General features: G+C 40.8%; 1 non-coding gene across 1 annotated transcript; it reads left to right on the forward strand.

The window, feature by feature from the left end:
* Positions 1-9,252: 9,252 nt before the first annotated feature.
* On the forward strand, positions 9,253-9,356 carry LOC112700077 (small nucleolar RNA R71). The gene has a single exon (XR_003152999.1). It is a non-coding gene; the product is annotated as a small nucleolar RNA R71 (small nucleolar RNA).
* Positions 9,357-9,621: the final 265 nt, after the last annotated feature.

The following is a 9,621-nucleotide window of genomic DNA, read 5'->3' on the forward strand; positions in this document are numbered from 1 at the left end:
AACATGGCCCAGAATCTGTGCCAGTGACTTTTGTAATTCTGCAGATCACGCACGTCACGCATTCATGTCGTCAGCGCGTTTGTATCGCTCAGCATTTCTCGTACTACGCATGTGCATCATACACACATCCGCGTTGTTCGTGCAGCTTCCAATCCGCGCGGTCGCGTCAGGCACGCGAGGGTGTCAGGCACGTGAGCGCGTCACTGTGATTTCTTCCATTTCACGCGGTCGCATGAGCCATGTGACCGCGTGACTTCTCGCTGGTCATCTCCTCAATCCTTGTGTTCCTTCCATTTTTGCATGCTTCCTCTTCATTCCTTACGCCATTCCTGCCCTATGAAGACTGAAACACTTAACACACAGATCACGGCATCGAATGGTACGAAGGAAGATAAAAATATACAACTAAAAGATCTTTAGGAAGCAAGTTTTCAATCATAGAACAATTAGTGAAGGAATTGTAAAATCATGCAAATCATAGGAATAAGTGGGCAAAGACTTGATAAAAATCACTCAAATTAGCACAAGATAAACCATAAATAGTGGTTTATCACTCAATCTCTCAGATCTTGATCAATAGACAATTCCTTGGTCTAATTGCTCATGAAGAGAGATATGCTTGGTCCATGATTATACCACACACCCTTGTAGGTCCAGGTAGAGGGGGGATTATATGTCACGTATCCCGTCACCAAAATCCAGAATCTATTCATGTGTGAGAAGGGATTTCAAGCATGGTTTCATGTTTCCTTTCCCAAGGTTCCCATGAAACCCAATTGCATTCAATCTCTTTCCCAAGATAATTGAACACTAAGCATTGAGAACGAAATTCTTTCTAGCAAATCAAGAGAAGATGAAGAGAATAAGAATTTCACTATTATCAATCCATTAGGTACAACAGAGCTCCCTCTCTCAATGAGAGGGAAGTTAGCTACTAATAGCTTGAAAAGTACTCAAAAGTGGAGTGTAAAAGTGGATCTAGAACTAACTGCTTGACCCCTCTTTAATACTCTTTGGAGGTATTTATACTACTGGTGGATGAAATTGTGATCATTAACAATGGCTCCAAAGACTTGGTGCTCTCAAACATAAATCACACTTTGTCGCAACTCCGCACAACTAACCAGCAAGTGTACTAGGTCGTCCAAGTAATACCTTACGTGAGTAAGGGTCGATCCCACAGAGATTGTTGGTATGAAGCAAGCTATGGTCATCTTGTAAATCCCAGTCAGGCGGATTCAACTATATTAAGAGATTATTGGATTTTCGAATAATAATAATAAATTAAATAGAAAATAGTTACTCATATAATTCAATGGTAGGAATTTCAGACAAGCGCATGGAGCTGCTTGTGCCTTCTGAATCTCTGTTTTCCTACAGCTTTTCTTCAATCCTCCTTACTCCTTTCCATGGCAAGCTGCATGTAGGGCATCGCCGTTGTCATTGGCTACATCCCATCCTCTCAGTGAAAATGGTCCAAATGCTCTGTCATAGCACGGCTAATCATCTGTCGGTTCTCGATCATGTTGGAATAGAATCCCTTGATTCTTTTGCGTTTGTCATCACGCGCAACAATCGCGAGTTTGAAGCTCGTCACAGTCATTCAATCCTGGAATCCTACTCGGAATACCACAGATAAGGTTAGACTTTCCGGATTCCCATGAATGCCGCCATCAATTCTAGCTTATACCATGAAGATTCTGATTAAGGAATCCAAGAGATATGTGCCCGGTCTAAGGTAGAACGGAAGTGGTTGTCAGTCACGCGTTCATAGGTGAGAATGATGATGAGTGTCACGGATCATCACATTCATCATGTTGAAGTGCAACGAATATCTTAGAATAAGAACAAGCAGAATTGAATAGAAAATAGAAGTACTTGCATTAAAACTCGAGGTACAGCAAAGCTCCACATCTTTAATCTATGGTGTGTAGAAACTCCACCGTTGAAAATACATAAGTGATGAAGGTCCAGGAATGGCCGAATGGCCAGCCCCCATAAATGTGATCAATAGTCTCCTAAGATGAATAATAAAATAAAACTGAGACCAAAGATGTAACGTGGTCAAAAGACGTCTAATACACTAGTAAAAAGTTCTATTTATACTAAACTAGCTACTAGGGTTTACAGAAGTAAGTAATTGATGCATAAATCCACTTTCGGGGCCCACTTCGTGTGTGCTTGGGCTGAGCTTGATCTATCCACGAGCTGAGGCTTCTCTTGGGGTTGAACGCCAAGTTGTAACGTGTTTTGGGAGTTCAACTCTGGTTCGTCACGTGTTTCTAGCGTTTGACTCCAGAATGCAGCATGGAACTGGCGTTGAGCGCCAGTTTACGTCGTCTAATTACGAATAAAGTATATACTATTATATATTTTTGGAAAGCTCTGGATGTCAACTTTTCAACACCGTTGAGAGAGCGCCATTTGGTGTTTTGTAGCTCTAAAAAATCCATTTTGAGTGCAGGGAGGTCAGATTCCAACAGCATCAGCAGTCCTTTGTCAGCCTCCTATCAGAGTTTTGCTCAGGTCCCTCAATTTCAGCCAAAAAATACCTGAAATCACAGAAAAATACACAAACTCATAGTAAAGTCCAGAAATGTGAATTTAGCATAAAAACTAAAGAAAACATCCCTAAAAGTAACTAGATCATACTAAAAACTACCTAAAAACAATGCCAAAAAGCGTATAAATTATCCGCTCATCACAACACCAAACTTAAATTGTTGCTTGTCCCCAAGCAACTGAAGATCAATTAGGATAAAAAGAAGAGAATATACTATAAATCCCAAAATATCAATGAATATTAATTCTAATTAGATGAGCGGGACTTGTAGCTTTTTGCTTCTAAACAGTTTTGGCTTCTCACTTTTTCCTTTGAAGTTTAGAATGATTGGCTTCTATAGGAACTTAGAATTTCAGATAGTGTTATTGATTCTCCTAGTTAAGTTTGTTGATTCTTGAACACAGCTACTTTTATGAGTCTTGGCCGTGGCCCTAAGCATTTTGTTTTCCAGTATTACCACCGGATACATAAATGCCACAGACACATAACTGGGTGAACTTTTTCAGATTGTGACTCAGCTTTGCTAAAGTCCCCAGTTAGAGGTGTCCAGAGCTCTTAAGCACACTCTTTTTGCTTTGGATCACGACTTTAACCACTCAGTCTCAAACTTTTCACTTGGACCTGCATGCCACAAGCTCATGGTTAGGGACAGCTTGATTTAGCCGCTTAGGCCTAGATTTTATTTCCTTGGGCCCTCCTATCCATTGATGCTCAAAGCCTTGGATCCTTTTTACCCTTGCCTTTTGGTTTTAAGGGCTATTGGCTTTTTCTGCTTGCTTTTTTCTTTTTCTTTCTATTTGTTTTTCGCCACTTTTTTTTCGCAAGCTTTTGCTATTCACTACTTTTTCTTGCTTCAAGAATCAATTTTATGATTTTTCAGATTATCAATAACATTTCTCTTTTTCATCATTCTTTCAAGAGCCAACAATTTTAACATTCATAAACAACAAGATAAAAAATATGCACTGTTTAAGCATTCATTCAGAAAACAAAAAGTATTGTCACCACATCAATATATTTAAACTAAATTCAAGGATAATTTCGAAATTCATGTGCTTCTTGTTCTTTTGAATTAAAAACATTTTTCATTTAAGAGAGATGAAGGATTTATGGAATTTATTCATAGCTTTAAGGCATAGTTACTACATACTAATGATCATGAAGTAGAGACACAAAACATAAATAAAAATGAAAAACAAAAAAAATAAGAACAGGGAATGAATCCACCTTAGTGGTGTCTTCTTCTTTAAGGACCAATGATGTCCTTAAGCTCTTCTATGTCCCTTCCTTGCCTTTGTTGCTCCTCCTTCATTGCTCTTTGATCTTCTCTAATTTCGTGGAGAATGATAGAGTGCTCTTGATGTTCCACCCTTAATTGATCCACATTGTAACTCAAATCTTCTAAAGAAGTGTTGAATTGTTTCCAATAGTTGTTGGGAGGAAAGTGCATCCCTTGAGGCATCTTCGGGATTTCTTGGTGGTGAGCTTCCTCATGCGTCTCTTGGGTTCCATGAGTGGGATCTCTTGTTTGCTCTATCATTTTCTTAGTGATGGGCTTGTCCTCCTCAATGAGGATGTCTCCTTCTATGATAACTCCAGCTGAGTAACATAGATGGCAAATAAGATGAGGAAAAGCTAGCCTTGCCAAAGTAGAGGACTTATCGGCTATTTTGTAGAATTCATGGGAGATGACTTCATGAACTTATACTTCCTCTCCATTCATGACGCTATGAATCATGTTGGCCTGATCCACAGTAACTTCAGATCGGTTGCTAGTGGGGATGAGGGAGTGTTGGATGAACTCCAACCATCCTCTAGCCACAGGCTTGAGGTCCAGTCTTCTTAGTTGAACTGGCTTGCCTTTGGAATCTCTTTTCCATTGAGCTCCTTCCACACATATGTCCATAAGGAATTGGTCCAACCTTTGATTAAAGTTGGCCCTTCTAGTGTAGGGGCGTGCATCTCCTTGCATCATGGGCAAGTTGAACGCCAACCTCACACTTTCCAGACTAAAATCTAAGTATTTCCCCCGAACCATTGTAAGATAATTCTTTGGGTTCGGGTTCTTACTTTGATCATGGTTCCTAGTGATCCATGCATTGGCATAGAACTCTTGAACCATTAAGATTCCAACTTGTTGGATGGGTTTGGTTAGAACTTCCCAATCTCTTCTTTGGATCTCATGTCGGATTTCCGGATACTCATTTTTCTTGAGCATGAAAGGGACCTTAGGGATCACCTTCTTCTTGGCCACAACATCATAGAAGTGGTCTTGATGGGCTTTGGAGATGAATCTTTCCATCTCCCATGACTCGGAGGTGGAAGCTTTTGTCTTCCCTTTCCCTTTTCTAGAGATTTCTCCAGCCTTAGGTGCCATCAATGCTTATGGAAAAACAAAAAAGCTATGCTTTTACCACACCAAACTTAAAATATTGCTCGTCCTCGAGCAAGATATGAAAGAAGAGAAAAAGAAGAAGAAAATATGGAGGAGAGGGGGAGAGGTGTATTCGGCCAAGAAGGAGAAGAGAGTATTGTGTTGTGTGAAAATGAAGAAGAATGGAGGGGTTTATATAGTGAGGGGAGAGGGAGTAGGTTCGGCCATTTAGGGTGGGTTTGGGTGGGAAAGAAATTTGAATTTTGAAGGTAGGTGGGGTTTATGGGGAAGAGTGGACGGATGTGAGTGGTGAAGGGGCTAATTGGGAAGAGAGATTGAGGTGATTGGTGAAGGGTTTTTGGGAAAGTGTGTTATAGGATTATTAGGAGGTAAGGTGAGAATATGGTAGGTGGGGATCCTGTGCGGTTCACAGATCATGCGATGATCCTGTGGGGTCCACAGATCTTGAGGTGTCAAGGATTTACATCCCTGCACCAATTAGGCATGTAAAATGCCTTTCCATGCAATTTTGGCGTTTAAACGCCAAAGTGATGCATGTTCTGGGCGTTCAACACCCATGTGCAGCATGTTTCTGGCGTTGAACACTAGTTCGATGCTTGTTTCTAGCGTTCAACGCCAGCTCTCCCCAGGGTGCATTCTTGACGTTTGAACGTCGGGATGTTGCTTGTTTCTAGCGTTCAACGCCAGATCCATGCTCTGTTCTGGCGTTGAACGCCGGCCAGATGCTCATTACTAGTGTTTAAACGCCAGTAAGTCCTTCCTCCAGGGTGTGATTTTTCTTCTGCTATTTTTGATTCTATTTTTAATTTTAATATTTTTTTTGTGACTCCACATGATCATGAACCTAATAAAACATAAAGGAACAATGAAAATAAAATAAAATTAAATAAATAAAAATTGGGTTGCATCCCAACAAGCGCTTCTTTAATGTCACTAGCTTGACAATGGCTCTCATGGAGCCTCACAGATGTTTAGAGCATGATGAGGGCCTCTGATGAGCGGATAATTTATACGCTTTTTGGCATTGTTTTTAGTATGTTTTTAGTATGTTTTAGTTAGGTTTTAGTATATTTTTATTAGTTTTTAGTTAAAATTCACTCTTCTGGACTTTACTAGTAGTTTGATTTCAGGTATTTTCTGGCTGAAATTGAGGGACCTGAGCAAAAATCTGATTCAGAGGCTTAAAAGGACTGCAGATGCTGTTGGATTCTGACCTCCCTGCACTCGAAGTGGATTTTCTGGAGCTACAGAAGCCCAATTGGCGCGCTCTTAACGGCGTTGGAAATTAGACATCCTGGGCTTTCCAGAAATATATAATAGTCTACACTTTACCCGAGATTTGATGGCCCAAACTGGCGTTCCAAATCAGCTCAAAACTGCCCGGCGTTAAACGCCGGAACTGGCACAAGAATGGGAGTTAAACGCCCAAACTGGCACAAAAGCTGGCGTTTAACTCCAAGAGAAGTCTCTACACGAAAATGCTTCAATGCTCAGCCCAAGCACACACCAAGTGGGCCCGGAAGTGGATTTTTATATAATTTACTCATTTCTGTCAACCCTAGGCTACTAGTTCTCTACAAATAGGACCTTTTACTATTGTATTATCATCTTTTGATCACTTTAGATCTTAGATAAGATCTTGGTTCTTCTGGTTCCCTCTCTGGGGCCGAAGCCAATGATCACTTTTGTTCTTATGTATTTTCAATGGTGGAGTTTCTACACACCATAGATTAAGGCGTGGAGCTTTGTTGTACCTCGAGTATTAATGCAATTACTATTGTTCTTCTATTCAATTCAGCTTGTTCTTGTTCTAAGATATTCATTTGCACCCAAGAACATGATGAATGTGATGATTATGTGACACTCATCATCATTCTCACTTATGAATGAGTGCCTGACAACCACTTCTGTTCTACAAGCAAACAAGGCTTGAATGTTTATCTCTTGGATCCCTTAATCGGAATCTTCGTGGTATAAGCTAGAATTGATGGCGGCATTCATAGAATCCGGAAGGTCAAAACCTTGTCTGTGGTATTCTAAGTAGGATTCAATGATTGAATGACTGTGACGAGCTTCAAACTCGCGATTGTGGGGCGTTAGTGACAAACACAAAAGAATCACTGGATTCTATTCCGACATGATCGAGAACCGACAGCTGAATAGCCGTGCCGTGACAGGGTGCGTTGAACATTTTCACTGAGAGGATGGGAGGTAGCCACTGACAATGGTGAAACCCTACATACAGCTTGCCATGGAAAGGAGTAAGAAGGATTGGATGAAGACAGTAGGGAAGCAGAGAGACGGAAGGGACAAAGCATCTCCATACGCTTATTTGAAATTCTCACCAATGAATTACATAAGTATCTCTATCTTTATCTTTATATTTTATTCATACATCATCCATAACCATTTGAGTTTGCCTGACTAAGATTTACAAGGTGACCATAGCTTGCTTCATACCAACAATCTCCGTGGGATCGACCCTTACTCGCGTAAGGTTTATTACTTGGACGACCCAGTACACTTGCTGGTTAGTTGTGCGAAGTTGTGATAAAGAGTTGGGATTGCAATTGTGCGTATCATGTTGATGGCGCCATTGATGATGACAATTTCGTGCACCAGCCTCCCAACACCAAACTTAGAGTTTGAATGTGGGGGCTTCTCAACACCAAACTTAGAGTTTGGTTGTGGCCTCCCAACACCAAACTTAGAGTTTGATTGTGGCGGCTTTGTTTGACTCTGTATTGAGAGAAGCTTACTGTGCCTCTTTTCCATGTTTACAGAAGAACACCCTTGGGTCTTAAACACAAGGTAGTCCCCATTCAATTGAAGGACTAACTCTCCTCTGTCAACATCAATCACAGCTCCTGCTGTGGCTAGGAAAGGTCTTCCAAGGATAACGCATTCATCCTCCTCCTTCCTAGTGTCTAAGATTATGAAATCAGCAGGGATGTAAAGGCCTTCAACCTTCGCTAACACGTCTTCTACCAATCCATAAGCTTGTTTTACTGACTTGTCTGCCATTTGTAATGAGAATATGGTAGGTTGTACCTCAATGATCCCTAGTTTCTCCATTACAGAGAGTGGCATAAGATTTATGCTTGACCCCAGGTCACATAGAGCTTTGTTAAAGGTCATGGTGCCTATGGTACAGGGTATTAAGAATTTGCCAGGATCTTGTCTCTTTTGAGGTAATGTTTGCTAAACCCATGTATCTAGTTCACTAATGAGCAAGGGAGGTTCACCTTCCCAAGTCTCACTACCAAACAACTTGGCATTCAGCTTCATGATAGCTCCTAAATATTGAGCAACTTGCTCTCCAGTTACATCTTCATCCTCTTCAGAGGAAGAATAGTCTTCAGAGCTCATGAATGGTAGAAGGAGGTTTAATGGAATCTCTATGGTCTCTATATGAGCCTCAGATTCCTTTAGCTCATCAATAGGGGACTCCTTCTTGCTCAGAGGACGTCCCAGGAGGTCTTCCTCACTAGGATTTTTGTCCTTTCCTCCCTCTCTGCATTCGGCCATATTGACTATATCAATGGCCTTGCACCCTCTCTTTGGATTCTTTTCTGTATTGCTTGGGAGAGTACTAGGAGGAGTTTCAGTTACTTTCTTACTCAGCTGGCCCACTTATGCCTCCAAATTTCTGATGGAGGACCTTATTTCACTCATGAAACTTAAAGTGGCCTTAGACAGATCAGAGACTATATTTGCTAAATTAGAGGTATTCTGTTCATTATTCTCTGTCTGTTGCTGAGAAGATGATGGATAAGGCTTGATATTGCTGAGCCTATTTCTTCCACCATTATAAAAGCCTTGTTGAGGCTTTTGTTGATCCTTCCATGAGAAATTTGGATGATTTCTCCATGATAAAGTATAGGTGTTTCCATAAGGTTCACCCATGTAATTTACCTCTGCCATTGTAGGGTTCTCATGATCATAAGCTTCTTCTTCAGAAGATGCCTCTTTAATACTGTTGGATGCATTTTGCCATCCATTCAGACTTTGAGAAATCATGTTGACTTGCTGAGTCAACACTTTGTTATGAGCCAATATGGCATTCAGAGCATCAATTTCAAAAACTCCCTTCCTCTGAGGCGTCCCATTATTCACGGAATTCCTCTCAGAAGTGTACATGAATTGGTTATTTGCAACCATGTCAATAAGTTCTTGAGCTTCTACAGGCTTTTTCTTTAGGTAAATGGATCCACCTACAGAATGGTCCAATGACATTTTGGAAAACTCAGATAGACCATAATAGAATATATCTAATATGGTCCATTCTGAAAACATGTCAAAAGGACACTTTTTGGTCATCTGCTTGTATCTTTCCCAAGCTTCATAGAGGGATTCACCATCTTTCTGCTTGAAGGTCTGAACATCCACTCTAAGCTTGCTCAGCTTTTGAGGAAGAAAGAATTTATCCAAGAAGGTCATGACCAGCTAATCCCAGGAGTCCACGCTATCTTTAGGTTGTGAGTCCAACCATGTTCTAGCTCTGTCTCTTACAGCAAAAGGGAAAAGCATGAGCCTGTAGACTTCAAGATCTACTCCATTTGTCTTAACAGTCTCACAAATCTGCAAGGACTCAGTTAAAAACTGGTAAGGATCTTCAGAAGGAAGTCCATAAAACTTGCAGTTCTGTTGCATTAAAGCAACT

Source organism: Arachis hypogaea, chromosome 6 (assembly GCF_003086295.3).
Source record: "Arachis hypogaea cultivar Tifrunner chromosome 6, arahy.Tifrunner.gnm2.J5K5, whole genome shotgun sequence".
Classification (NCBI taxonomy): Eukaryota; Viridiplantae; Streptophyta; class Magnoliopsida; order Fabales; family Fabaceae; genus Arachis; species Arachis hypogaea.